The 12,003-nt window shown below is 40.5% G+C and overlaps 1 protein-coding gene across 2 annotated transcripts in view; it reads left to right on the forward strand.

Annotated features, from left to right (window-relative positions):
• LOC111543621 (transmembrane protein 132B) overlaps positions 1-12,003 on the forward strand; it is a 334,879-nt gene that overhangs the window by 296,050 nt on the left and 26,826 nt on the right. The window contains exon 1 of one of the 2 annotated variants that reach the window (XM_023213759.2): positions 6,803-6,978. The exons of the other annotated variant lie outside the window; for it this stretch is intronic. The gene's annotated coding sequence lies outside the window, so the exon portion shown is untranslated. Of the gene's footprint in view, positions 1-6,802; positions 6,979-12,003 lie in introns of those variants that run through there. 2 annotated transcript variants of the gene reach the window in all.

Genomic DNA, 12,003 nt, shown 5'->3' on the forward strand with positions numbered 1-12,003 from the left:
ATCTATCTATCTATCTATCTATCTATCTATCTATCTATCTATCTATCTATCTATCTATCTCTGTCTATCTATCCATCTCTCTACCTATCTTTCTGTATCAGGATGCCTAATGATGACCACAATTCTCTTAAGCTCTGTTCACTTTTACTGATTGTTTTTTCTCCTTTGTTCCTTGGATTGCATAATCTCTATCAATCTATCCTCAGTTTTGCTGCTTATTTCTTCTTCCACCTCAAATCTATTTTGAACTAATCTAGCAAATTTTTCATTTAAGTTTTTCTACTTTTCAACTCTGCAATTTTCATTTGGTGTTTTTTTAAATTTCTGATATTGTCTGTTTATTGATACATTGTCATAGTGCCTTCTTTAACTTCTTTATGCTAATTCTGAACATATTTATGTCTTTAAAGATATTTCTACAATGTTTAAAAATATTTATAATGGCTGCTTTCAAATCTTTGTTAAGTTGAACATCTGTGCTCTCTCATAGGCAGTATCTGGTACCTGTTTTGGTTTTTTACCACTGTGAGTGGTGTAGGGGCCAATGCTAAACTTCCGCTTTGCCTTCTGAAGACTTGCTGAAAAATCAGCTGACAAAAGGCAGATTAATAGGAGAAAAGTCATACAAATTTATTAATGTGCAAAGAAGTCATACAAAGAATTCAAAGAAATGGCTTAATGGTTGACACTTTTATACCATCTCAAGGTTACAGAAAGAATGGAGGCTTGGACCATGGCAAAAGAGGTCATAGGAGAGGCAGAAGAGGAAGCCTGGCTGGCAAAGGTGGTCTTGCCATGTGGCTGAAACCCCACAAGGAGCAGTCTTCAGAGAAGAGATAGTAAATGTTTGTTTCAGGCCTTTAAAGTTGTCAGGCTTATTTCCTAGATCTGCACAAGAGAGGGTCCTCAGAGAAAGCCCTATCAATGCAGAGTATCTACAGATGCAAATCTCCTCCACAAAAGACAGCTTTGCAAAGCTACTTCTGTTTTCAGGTCCTCTGAACAGCCATCTAAAAATACATCAAAATATATTTTAATAATGAAATATTTAGTTTCCTTCAGTGGGTAACATTTTTCTGTTACGAACTTAATTTTATGTCCCCCTACCCAATTCATGTGTTGCAGCCCTAACGACCAACATGATGGTTTTTGGAGATGGGGCCTTTGGGAGGTAGTTAAGTTGAGATTAGTCGTGAGGATGGGACTCTGCGGTGGGATTAGTGCTGTTATACGAAGAGAAAGAAGGAAGACATCTTCTCTCCATATGCATTAGGAATGGCCATGTGAGCACACAGTGAGAAGCTGCCGTCTACAAGCCAGAGAGTGGGTGTCCACTAATAACCAAGTCTGCTAGCATCTTTATCATAGACTTCGCATCTTCCAGAACCATGAGAAATACATTTCTGTTGTTTAAACCACCCAGTCTGTGGTATTTTGTTGTAACAGACCAAGCTGACTAAGATACTATTTCTTTTCATGTTTGTGATTTTTTATTGTTTTTGAAAGCTTGACATTTCAGATAATACATTTTACCACTCTGGGTACTGATCTCTATGCCCATGGCTTTTTGCTGTTTGCTTATTTGTTTGTTTAGCAACCTGACTGATAAATTTAATTAAAATCTATTTCCCTTCCAATGTGAGCACCTTATGTCACTTCTCAGAAGGCACATCCTTGAGCATGTTGATAGTCACCCTGCTATGACAGGGATTTTAGTAGGGCTCTGTCACTGCCTTTTTTTTTTGCTTTCTTTCTTTTTCTTTCCTTTCTTTTTTTTTTTTTTTGAGACAGAATTTCACTCTTATTGCCCAGGCTAGAGTGCAGTGGCGCCATCTTGGCTCACCGCAACCTCCACCTACTGGGTTCAAGCGATTCTCCTGCCTCAGCCTCCCGAGTAGCTGGGATTACAGGTGTGTGCCACCACCCCCGACTAATTTTGTATTTTTTGTAGAGACAGGGTTTCTCCATTTGGTCAGAGTGGTCTCAAACTCCCGACCTCGGGTGATCCACCTTCCTTGGCCTCCCAAAGTGCTGGGATTACAGGTGTGAGCTACCACGCCAGCCTCTTACATGATATTTCTGTTAAATTCACTTCTGTTGGTATCATACCAAGGTGTTAGGCTCCACTGCTTTCCAGCTTATCATTCTATTATTTCTAATAATGCCCCAAGGCATAAGCTGTTCCAAAGTCTGATACATTAAATTCAGGCCTCTCTGAGGGGTAGTGTTTGAGGCGTCTCTGAGGTTTGTCCAGACCCCAGGAGAGCTCTTTATCTGATTCTTTCTGGGAAACTGACTTTGAGTTTATATATTAATAGTTGCTCACCTGCAGCTACCAGTCTCCTTTTAATAGCTGACTACAAAATAACTATCTCCATTATTTTTGAGAATACCCTTAGGTTTGAACTTCCTCACACTCTGGTCCATGACTGAGTTCCTTTAGGGACAACTTGGGAGCTCTTTGTTCTTATGACCTGCCCCTCTTCCTCTTAAAAATCTGAGATACCAGCTACAGTGGTCCACTTTACTCTGGGTGACACCTTTATTTTAAAAGCAAGGTACTGGGTGGGGACAGTAGCCTGTAGTCTTCTCAGCCTGCCTCTCCCAAATTGGAACTTATGCCCTGTGAGTAAGCTGGGTATTTGGTGAGGTGAGGGTGATTCGGCCATAGTAGTCTCAACTTGCCATGCATGGGGAGGGGCATCTGACCTGCAAGTAGGGCTGGGTGGAGGAAGGAAGCCTGTTTTCTCTCAGTCACACTGACCTGGTATTTAGACTCTGCCACATGGAGCTAGAGTGGAGATGAGGAATGTTGGGAGTCTGCCTCCCCTTGGGAAATAACATAGCTATACCTGGTATATGGGGGTAGTAAGAGCCCCATCTTTGACCACATCTGTCTGAAATAGAGATTCTGTTATTCTCAGCTGGGTAGTGTGGAAGAAAGAAGTCGGTTCTGGCTCACATGCCACTTGCTCTTCTTTCTGAGATTTCAGAGATTTTCTTAAATCGATGACTCCTTATTTGATGTCTGCCCTTAGGATGGTTTCCATTTAAATGGTTAAACCAGTTTCCTTTAAATGTTTGTTTTTTTAAAAGAATACAGATTTTCTCCAATTATGATTGTTTTGGTGGAGAGTGGGTCCACAGAGCTCCTCATAGAGCCAAGTCATCTCCAAACTCAGCACTTCAGACAATTATGTTAATAATGTTAGGTGGTATGTAAATATCATACCAATCTTAAAGGTAGTATGCAATTGACTCCAGTTTGGTAACCACTGAAGTAACATACTTGTAGTACCCTAAACTGTCAAGTTTATCAATATTAGTTATTCTTTTTAAATGTATGGTATTTTCTGAGATGACTGAACTCTATAAGGAAGTAAGGCAGTTGGAAGTGTGGTGTGAGGCAGCAAGCATTCTGCCCCTGACTGACCTGGAAACTTTGGTAGTGGTAGAGGCAGTGGGAAGTGAGGTTTTGATTGAGTTATCTCTGCTAAGGTGTCAAATGACTATGTTGCCCCAATGATTTTCTTCTGGCTGTTTTTGAAACAGCTAACTGTGTACTTGCTGGGTAAAGGGAGCAGCACTTTAATTGGCACTCAGAATCTCTGTACACAAAAATCCAGGCAAAGACTCAGCACCTGGCTTCCCAAGAAGCTCTGCTCATCTGTGTTCTGCAGGCTATTCTGGGCCTTGAAAGTGCCCCGGACCATCTGCCTGCTGTGGCATTTCTTTATATTTATTTATTGAGACAGGGTCTCACTCTGTCACCCAGGCTGGCATGCAGCGACACGATCTCGGCTCACTGCAACCTCTGTCTCCCAGGTTCAAGCCATTCTTCTGCCTCAGCCTCAGCAGGGATTACAGGTGTGTGCCACCACGCCCGGCTAATTTTTATACTTTCAGTAGAGACAGGGTTTCACCATGTTAGTCTGGCTGGTCTTGAACTCCTGACCTCAGCTGATTCATCCACCTTAGCCTCCCAAAGTGCTGGGATTACAGGCGTGAGCCACCACACCCAGCCCTGCTGTGGCATTTAACTGGGTATCTGACCTCTGTGGAAGGCAGGATTTATAGTCTATTCTGAAGAGCCTGACCCCAGGTTGCTGGACAGGGGGATCCATATCCTTAAAAATACCCAGTTATTAGAATATTATAAGCATTGCATCTTCCTGCAAGACAAGAGAGAGTCAGGTAACTCATACCATTTCGTGAGAGGAAAGGGAGGCTCGTGTGACCAGAAATCTGTTTTGAAACAAGCACCTTCTGTATAAGGAGTTGCCAACAGTGATTTAGGGAAGACAATTGAGCATCAGACTCTTCAACTGAGTTATAATATTGATCTTGAGTGAGTAGGAGGTGCTGTCATTCTGGGACTTCTGTTTAGTCATCAGTAAGATGGGTATCTTAATGGCATCTTCAAATGAGATTTATAAGTCATACTTGTGATGTGTCAGCAGTGCCTTTCAATTGTGCCTACTGTGTGCTTTCAGGAAATACATCTCTTCAGAATTTCTTCAAACATGGCACATGTGCCACTGGGGGTGTATCAAATGAGGCTTGGTGGCACATAGACATACCTTTCAAGATTTTTAATATCTATACATTTATTTTTAATGTACTTTAGAAACTAATACCATTATCACAAAGAATTACAGGTATATTCTTGCTTGGGACAAAGCTGAGTAGGCAGAGCTGAATTGGCCTTTCCCAAACTGTGTGAATTTGAAGAACAGTGGCCAGTCATACCTATGAAAGTTATAAATCTTTAGCAAGCGAGCCTCCTTCCACAAGTTAATGGAAGGATGAAGAGATCAGATGTTATAGATCACCAATAAAATACCGCATATTATCATTTCAAAGCAACTTAATGTGCTGTCTTTCTCCAGTGAGAAACCAAACTTGTTTAAGATCTGAAGACATGACAAAAGCTATGAGAGTCCCACACTATAATAGTCCATTCTCACACTGCTAATAAAGACATACCTGAGACTGGGTAATTCATAAAGGAAAGAGGTTTAATTGACACACAGTTCTGCATGGCTGGGGAGGCCTCAGGAAACTTACAATAATGGTGGAAGGGGAAGCAAACAAATCCTTCTTCACATGGTGGCAGGAAGGAGAAGTGCCAAGCAAAAAGGGAAAAAGCCCCTTATAAAACCATCAGATCTTGTGACAACTCCCTTATGATCACAAGCATAGCAGCATGGGAGTAACTGCCCCAATGATTCAATTGCCTCCCACTGGGTCCCTCCAATGACACGTGGGGATTATGGGAACCACAATTCAAGATGAGATTTGGTTGGGGACACAGCCAAACTATATCATCACTCAGACAACTGAACTTCGGGAGACTTGGCCCAAGATATGCCATTGATTCAAACCTCATAAGCAGTTAAATCGCCATTAATAAATACATTCCATTAATCCATAAATACATTTTGAGACTTTCGTGGTGCCAGGTGTGCCAGAGACACTTAGATAATTAAGACCTGTTTTATGACCTTGAATGGGTCACATTTATAAATGCTCCCGTAAACACGGGTAGAATGTAAAAGTAAAATGGGGGCACATGAGTGTTATGATTGGAGAGACAGGGAAGACTTTATGGAGAAGGTGATGTTTGAGCTGTGTCTTCAGGGGTGCACAGGACGCAAACAAGAATGATGAGGGCATCAGAGAACATAAGAGCAAGAATTATAAAAGCAAGGTGAATGTAAGGAATGATGATCTCTTCAAGTAGAGGGAAGGGGGAGTTTGAGTGTTAGGTGCATGTTGGTGGGAGGAAGGGAGCAGGGCATGAGGTTAGAAAGACAGATGGAGATTTGAAGACCATCAAAACTCTGCTAAGGTATGTGGACCAAATTTATAGATCACAGTGGCGGATATAAGACATGCATGTGGTAAGACACTGCTCCCTAGCATGTGGCCATAGTAGACATCACTAATCAATTCCAGCACTCCTTCATGCTGGAGTCCAGATTCCTTCTCAAGCAGAACTCCCTTGAATAACAACTATGAATTGATTTGCATTGGCCAGCAAGATGAACCTATTTCCTATTTCTGGTAGAGTCTGTGGGGAACCGGCAAAAGTTTTTAATAAGGAATGGAGAGCATGATGCTAATGAGGACAAGATACGGACCTCAAAGTGTGATATACTTTCCTACCTTTCCTGTGGCATCATACTGTATATATCAGGATGATGTGATCATAAAATGATAGGCCTTGAGACAAATATATCCCAAAGACATGCTCTATTTGTCTAGAAAAGTACTTTAAAACTATACATACTTAGATGCCAATATTGTATCACTAAGAATCTAGATTTCCCATTTCTCTTGAAAAATCAGAAGCTGTCTGAACACAGTCCTTGCATTCCCACATGGCAGCAGTGGGCTCAGCTGAGATCCTTTTCAGTGGGGCTTGGGGTGTGCTCCCTGCAGTCCATGTCCCTGTCATTCACAGCAGACCCACCTTCCTCATTTAGGTCACCTCCCTGTTCTCAACACGGATTTGGTTGTTGAGTTAACTCCCACCAGCACCTCCTTGAAGCTCCATCCCCGGCCAATTGTGCTGAAAAATGTGGCTTAATTACATGTTTAAACTGAATGCTATTACAAATATGTTAGATAAGATTACCTACATTAGATAAGTTACACTAGAATAGTATGTTAGATGTGATTATCTTAATTTATTGCTAATGTAAATCAAGGGTTTCACAAAGCAGAGTCTTTTAAAGTAAGAATCACTGTAAGTCACCGTGGGAGCCAGGTCTGAGGCCATACAGAACTAGAACTTTCGTAGCCAGGATTCCAACCAGCCTTTCCTGTGCTGGAAAGGACTCACAGTCAAGAAAGGTGTAGATCCTGCAGACTGCATGGAGGCCATGCTTTCACATCAAGCCTTCCTTGGTGACTCGCTCAGCCTGACTGTGTTCTTTTTTGCTGGGTGTCTCTCTAGAAATCTCCACTTTGAGTGTGAGTTTAGGTGTCCAGCCTTCTCTTGGCAGCACTGAACAGATCTTAACCTCTGCCATGTCTTTTCAGCTTGGGCCTTTCTAGAAACCTATTTTTCTGCTCTCATTCTGGAGCAAGTGGTGGGGAGGACATAATTTGTATTTACTCTTCCCTTTTCTCGAAGTCTCAGAGACAAAAATGCTCAGCTAACAATTTTTATACCTTGAGTTCACAATTCACAGCATTCATTTTATAAACATTTCTTTTCTAAAATAAATGTTTATAGTTTCAAAACAAGTTTAGAAAACACAAAACCTGCAACGCTCTGTCTCTTTCTCCCCTGAGAATATGCTTATTCTGCCAAAATGTTTATCTTTTCTTTGACTAATTTATGTGCAGACCCTGAACACCTAAGCTTGTGGCTTTAGCACCTGTGGGATGGCACCTAATTAACAGCACTTTTCTCCAGTAGGTTCAGGGAGTGCAGTCAGAACTGGGGCTGGGCAGTACAATATGCTGGGTTTTCACCAGATCATCAACCCCCAATCCATTCTCAGGCACCATTTCATGAATAAGAAGTGCTTAGATATTTTCCTAGGCTTACAAATGTTGGTGGTGCTCTTTAAATCTCCCCATACCGTGAAATAAATGCCAAAACGAAAACATCCTACAGATAAACATATACTAAACTTTGTAATCAAATCATAATCTTGGGCCTGCATTGCTTGTATAGTCTTGATAAGGGGCAACATTTTGGTAACACTTGACTATAAAGGTAGAATCAAACCTTGTTCCATGTGGTTTGGACAGGGCTTTTTATCCTTGGGTAAGAATATTTTGTTGTCTTTCTAGGGGAGTCCTACCAAGCAGATTCCAGAGATTGTCTGTGCTCCATGCTGGTGCCATCTAATAGGGAGTGAGATAAGGTCAGGTTGTGGGGGTCATCGAGGCCTGTTGGAACAGAGATGTCCTGGGAATCTCAAATTGAGATGAGTATCAGCCCCTTCTTGTAGTTGGGTTGGGCTGAACACAGCCACTGAGTCTTGGCATCTTATAAGATGAATCTACTCATCTTATAAGTAAACCCTACTGTCCTACTAATCATTATATTTTACAATATTTTGCACTTGAGTCTGTCACCTTCACTTAGTTGGGCTTCCTGAAGGGCATCGCCTCTCTGGTTCACTTTGTGTCCCCAGAGTCCTTCCCAGAGCCCACCACATAACATCGCTGGCCCCAAGGCAGGTCTGAATTTTAACCTCACACTCAGTGTGAACTCTATGCCTTTAAGACAGTGACTTCTCCTCTTGGGGCTACATCTCCACTAAGTGGGCACAGATCAGACCTCTGAGTTCTTATTCAGCGCCAAGATGTTAAGATTCTTTGATGGAAGTGTGTTGAATGAGATGGGAAGAGAAAGCAGTGCGGTGATCCCCATTCTGCCCACCCTGCCCCAAGGCCCACACTGGCTGGGAGGCCTGGACATTCAGTCAGTTACAGGCTCAGCACTGAGCAAACCACCAGAGAGGGATGAAGAAATGGCATGTCCCAGCCAAGGCCCAATCATGGAAGCCAGATGGACCTGTGTGAATACGAATTGATAAAATGAAATGTAGCCAAGTGCAAAGCATCATGATCAGACCTTGAAGGGCTGAGCTAGGGAGATCTTTTGGAAGTAGGGGCTGAGAGTGACTTCCACTGCTGGTGAGGGGCAGGAAGGGGCTCCCAGGACCTGCCAGTTGCCAGCTGTATGATCCTGGACAGCCCACTTCATCTCATTTACTCTGCACCATTCTTGTGTGTCTACAATGTTCCAGGTTCCATCCATGATCTTGGGGTGCAGAAAATCAAATAAGGCAACAACCTTGTCTTCAAAGGACTTATATCACCGTCCAGTAAGGCCAGAGAAGTGTTAACAGGTTAGGTCTTAGCGTGAGAAGATACAAAGGTGACTGGGGATTCCTCAAGCCCCAAGGTTCATGGACTTATTGTCCTCGAGCTCACTGTGATAATTATTTGACTTTGCATATTCATTTCTAAAATAATCTTTAAAAACATATCATCCTATGCCATTGACAAGAGACTCAAAAATTGCCACTCAAATTTAGTTATGATGCTTGCGTTTGTGTTCATGATCTTACTAGAGCCCAGTGTTTTGTGTGCGGTCCTTTTTCTTCAGCCATATCTGGTCAGAACAATGTTTTCCAGAGTTACTTAGGTCAGTGCCTTTCTCCCCCACCTGCTTCAGTGAGATCCTCCAAACATTGTGGTTGATGTTTGGATTAATATGTACAGAGTAAAATTTGTTTTTTGTGTAGTTTCTATGCAGTTCTATGGGTTTTGATGCATCGTCATATATTCACTACCACAGTAACCCGAAGAAACAGTTCTGTCATGCCCTCTCCAAATTCTGTCATGCTGTCCGTTTTAGTTAACATTCACTCTCACCTCTCTCAACCACTGATTCATTTTGTGTTCTTACAGTTTGTTTCTTCCAGAACAGGACATAAGTGGAACAATACAATATGCAGTCTTTTGGATTTGACTTCTTTCCCTAAAAAATACATTGAAAATTCATCCAAGTTATTGTGTGAATTGATAGTGGGTTTCTTTTTATTGCTGTGTAGGATTCCATTGCATGGATTTACCACAGTTTATCTATTTGCCTGTTGAAGGACATCTGGCTGTTTCTAATCTGCTATAAACATTCACATAAAAATTTTTGTGCAAACATGTTCTCAGTTCACCTAGGTGTGGGATTAATGGATCATATAGTAAAGTGAATGTTTAACTTTATAATAACTTGCCAGACTGTTTTCAAAGGTAGTTGTACAACTTTTCATTCCTACCAAAAATGAATGAGAATTCCTGTTGCTGGTCCACACTCTCAACAACATATGGTATTGAAATATTTTTCTTTTGCCATTCTAATGAGTTTGTAGTGTTATCTCTTAGTGGTTTGAATTAGTATTTCCCTGATAATTCTTGCTGTTATGCATTTTTTCTGTACTTATTTGCTGTCTGTAAATCATTTTATGAAATGTTTTTAAGTCTTTTGCCAGTAAAATATGGTTGTGCTATTTTGGTATATTTTATTTTTACTTTTGTTACTAATATTAATACACAATACATTGTTATTAGTTTTGCTTTAGATAATTAGCTGTTTTTTCAGAACAATTATAACTCTGAAAAAATGAATTTTATTCTTCCTTAAATTATTCCATTCTTAAGTGTAGATCTAGATTTCCAACTGATACCTTCTTTTTTTCCACCTGAAGGACTTTCTTTAATATGTCTTATATATTCCTTTTGGTTTTCACCAGTTTAAGTATTACATGCCTAGGTGTTTGTTTCCATTCATCTGTTGATGTACACGGAGGTTGCTCTACACATTAACTTAGTCCCCCCACTTTAAAACTTTTTGTTGTTTCTGTTTATATTTTGTTGTACTGTCTATGTCCTGAAGAGTTGTTACAGTTATTATTTTTGATTGGTTCATTATTAAGTCTCTCTACTTAGGATAAGAGTAGATTACCCATCCCAGTTACAGTGTTATAATATTCTGTATTTTTCTGTGTACTTACTATTACTAGTGAGTTTTGTACCTTCAGGTGATTACTTATTGCCCATTAATGTCCTTTTCTTTCTGATTGAAATACTCCCTTTAGCATTTCTTACAGGACAGGCCTGATGATGAAATTCCTCAGCTTTTGCTTGTCTGGGAAAGTCTTTATTTTTCCTTTATGTTTGAAGGATATTTTGGCCAAGGATATTTTTTTTCCTCCTTCAGCACTTTAAGTATGTCATGCCACTCTCTTCTGGCCTTTAAGGTTTTTACTGAAAATTCTGCTGCTAGATGTATTGAAGCTCCATTATATGTTATTTATTTCTTTTCTCTTGCTATTTTTAGGATCTATTCTTTATCCTTGATATTGGAGAGTTTGATTATTAAATGCCTTGTAGTAATCTTTGGGTTAAATCTTCTTGGTGTTCTATAACCTTCTTGTGCTTGGATAGTGACTTTTTTGTAGGTTTGAAAAGTTCTCTGTTATTATCCCACTAAATAAAGTTTCTACCTGTCTCTTTCTCTACCTCCTCTTCGAAGCCAATAACTCTCAGATTTGTCCTTTTGAGGCTATTATCTTGTAGGTGTGCTACAAGGAAATAGATCTTGTAGGTGTGCTTCCTTGATTTTTATTCTTTTTTTAAATTTTGTATCCTCTGGAGATATATTTTCAAATAACTTGTCTTCAAGCTCACTGATTCTTTCTTGAATCTCCTTGGTCAGTTCTGCTAATTAGTAACTCTAGTGCATTCTTCAGTATGTCAATTGCATTTTTCAGCTCCAGAATTTCTGCTTATTTTTAATTATTTCAATCTCTTTGTTAAATTTATCTGATAGAATTCTGAATTCCTTCTCTGTGTTATCTTGAATTTCTTTGAGTTTCCTCAAGACAGCTATTTTGAATTCTGTGTCTGAATGGTCACATATCTCTGTTTTTCCAGGATTGATCTCTTGTGCTTTATTTAGTTTATTTGGTGAGGACATGTTTTCGTGGATTGTCTTGATACTTGTAGATGTTTAAATGTGTCTGGGCATTGAAGAGTTGGGTATTTATTATAGTCTTTACTACCTGGGCATGTTTGTACCTGTTCTTTTTGGGAAGGCTTTCCAGGTATTCAAAAGGACTTAGGTGTTGTGATCTAAGCTGTTTCTGCTTTAGGGGGCACCCCAAGTCCAGTAATGCTGTATTTCTTGCAGACTCATAATAGTACCCCCATGATGGTCTTAGTTAAGATATGGGAGAATTCTCTGGTTTATTAGGCAGAGATTCTTGTTCTTTTCCCTTCCTTTCTTCCAAACAAATGGAGTCTCTCTCGCTGTTCTGAGCCACCTGAAGCTGGGAGTGGAGTGACGTAAGCACCCCTGTGGCCACTCCAGCTATGACTCTGCTGGGTCAGACCTGAAGCCAGCACAGCACTGGGTCTCATCCAAGGCCTGCTGTAACCACTCCCTGGCTACCAGTTATGTTTGCTCAAGGCCCT

This window comes from Piliocolobus tephrosceles, chromosome 10 (assembly GCF_002776525.5).
Source record: "Piliocolobus tephrosceles isolate RC106 chromosome 10, ASM277652v3, whole genome shotgun sequence".
Taxonomy (NCBI): Eukaryota; Metazoa; Chordata; class Mammalia; order Primates; family Cercopithecidae; genus Piliocolobus; species Piliocolobus tephrosceles.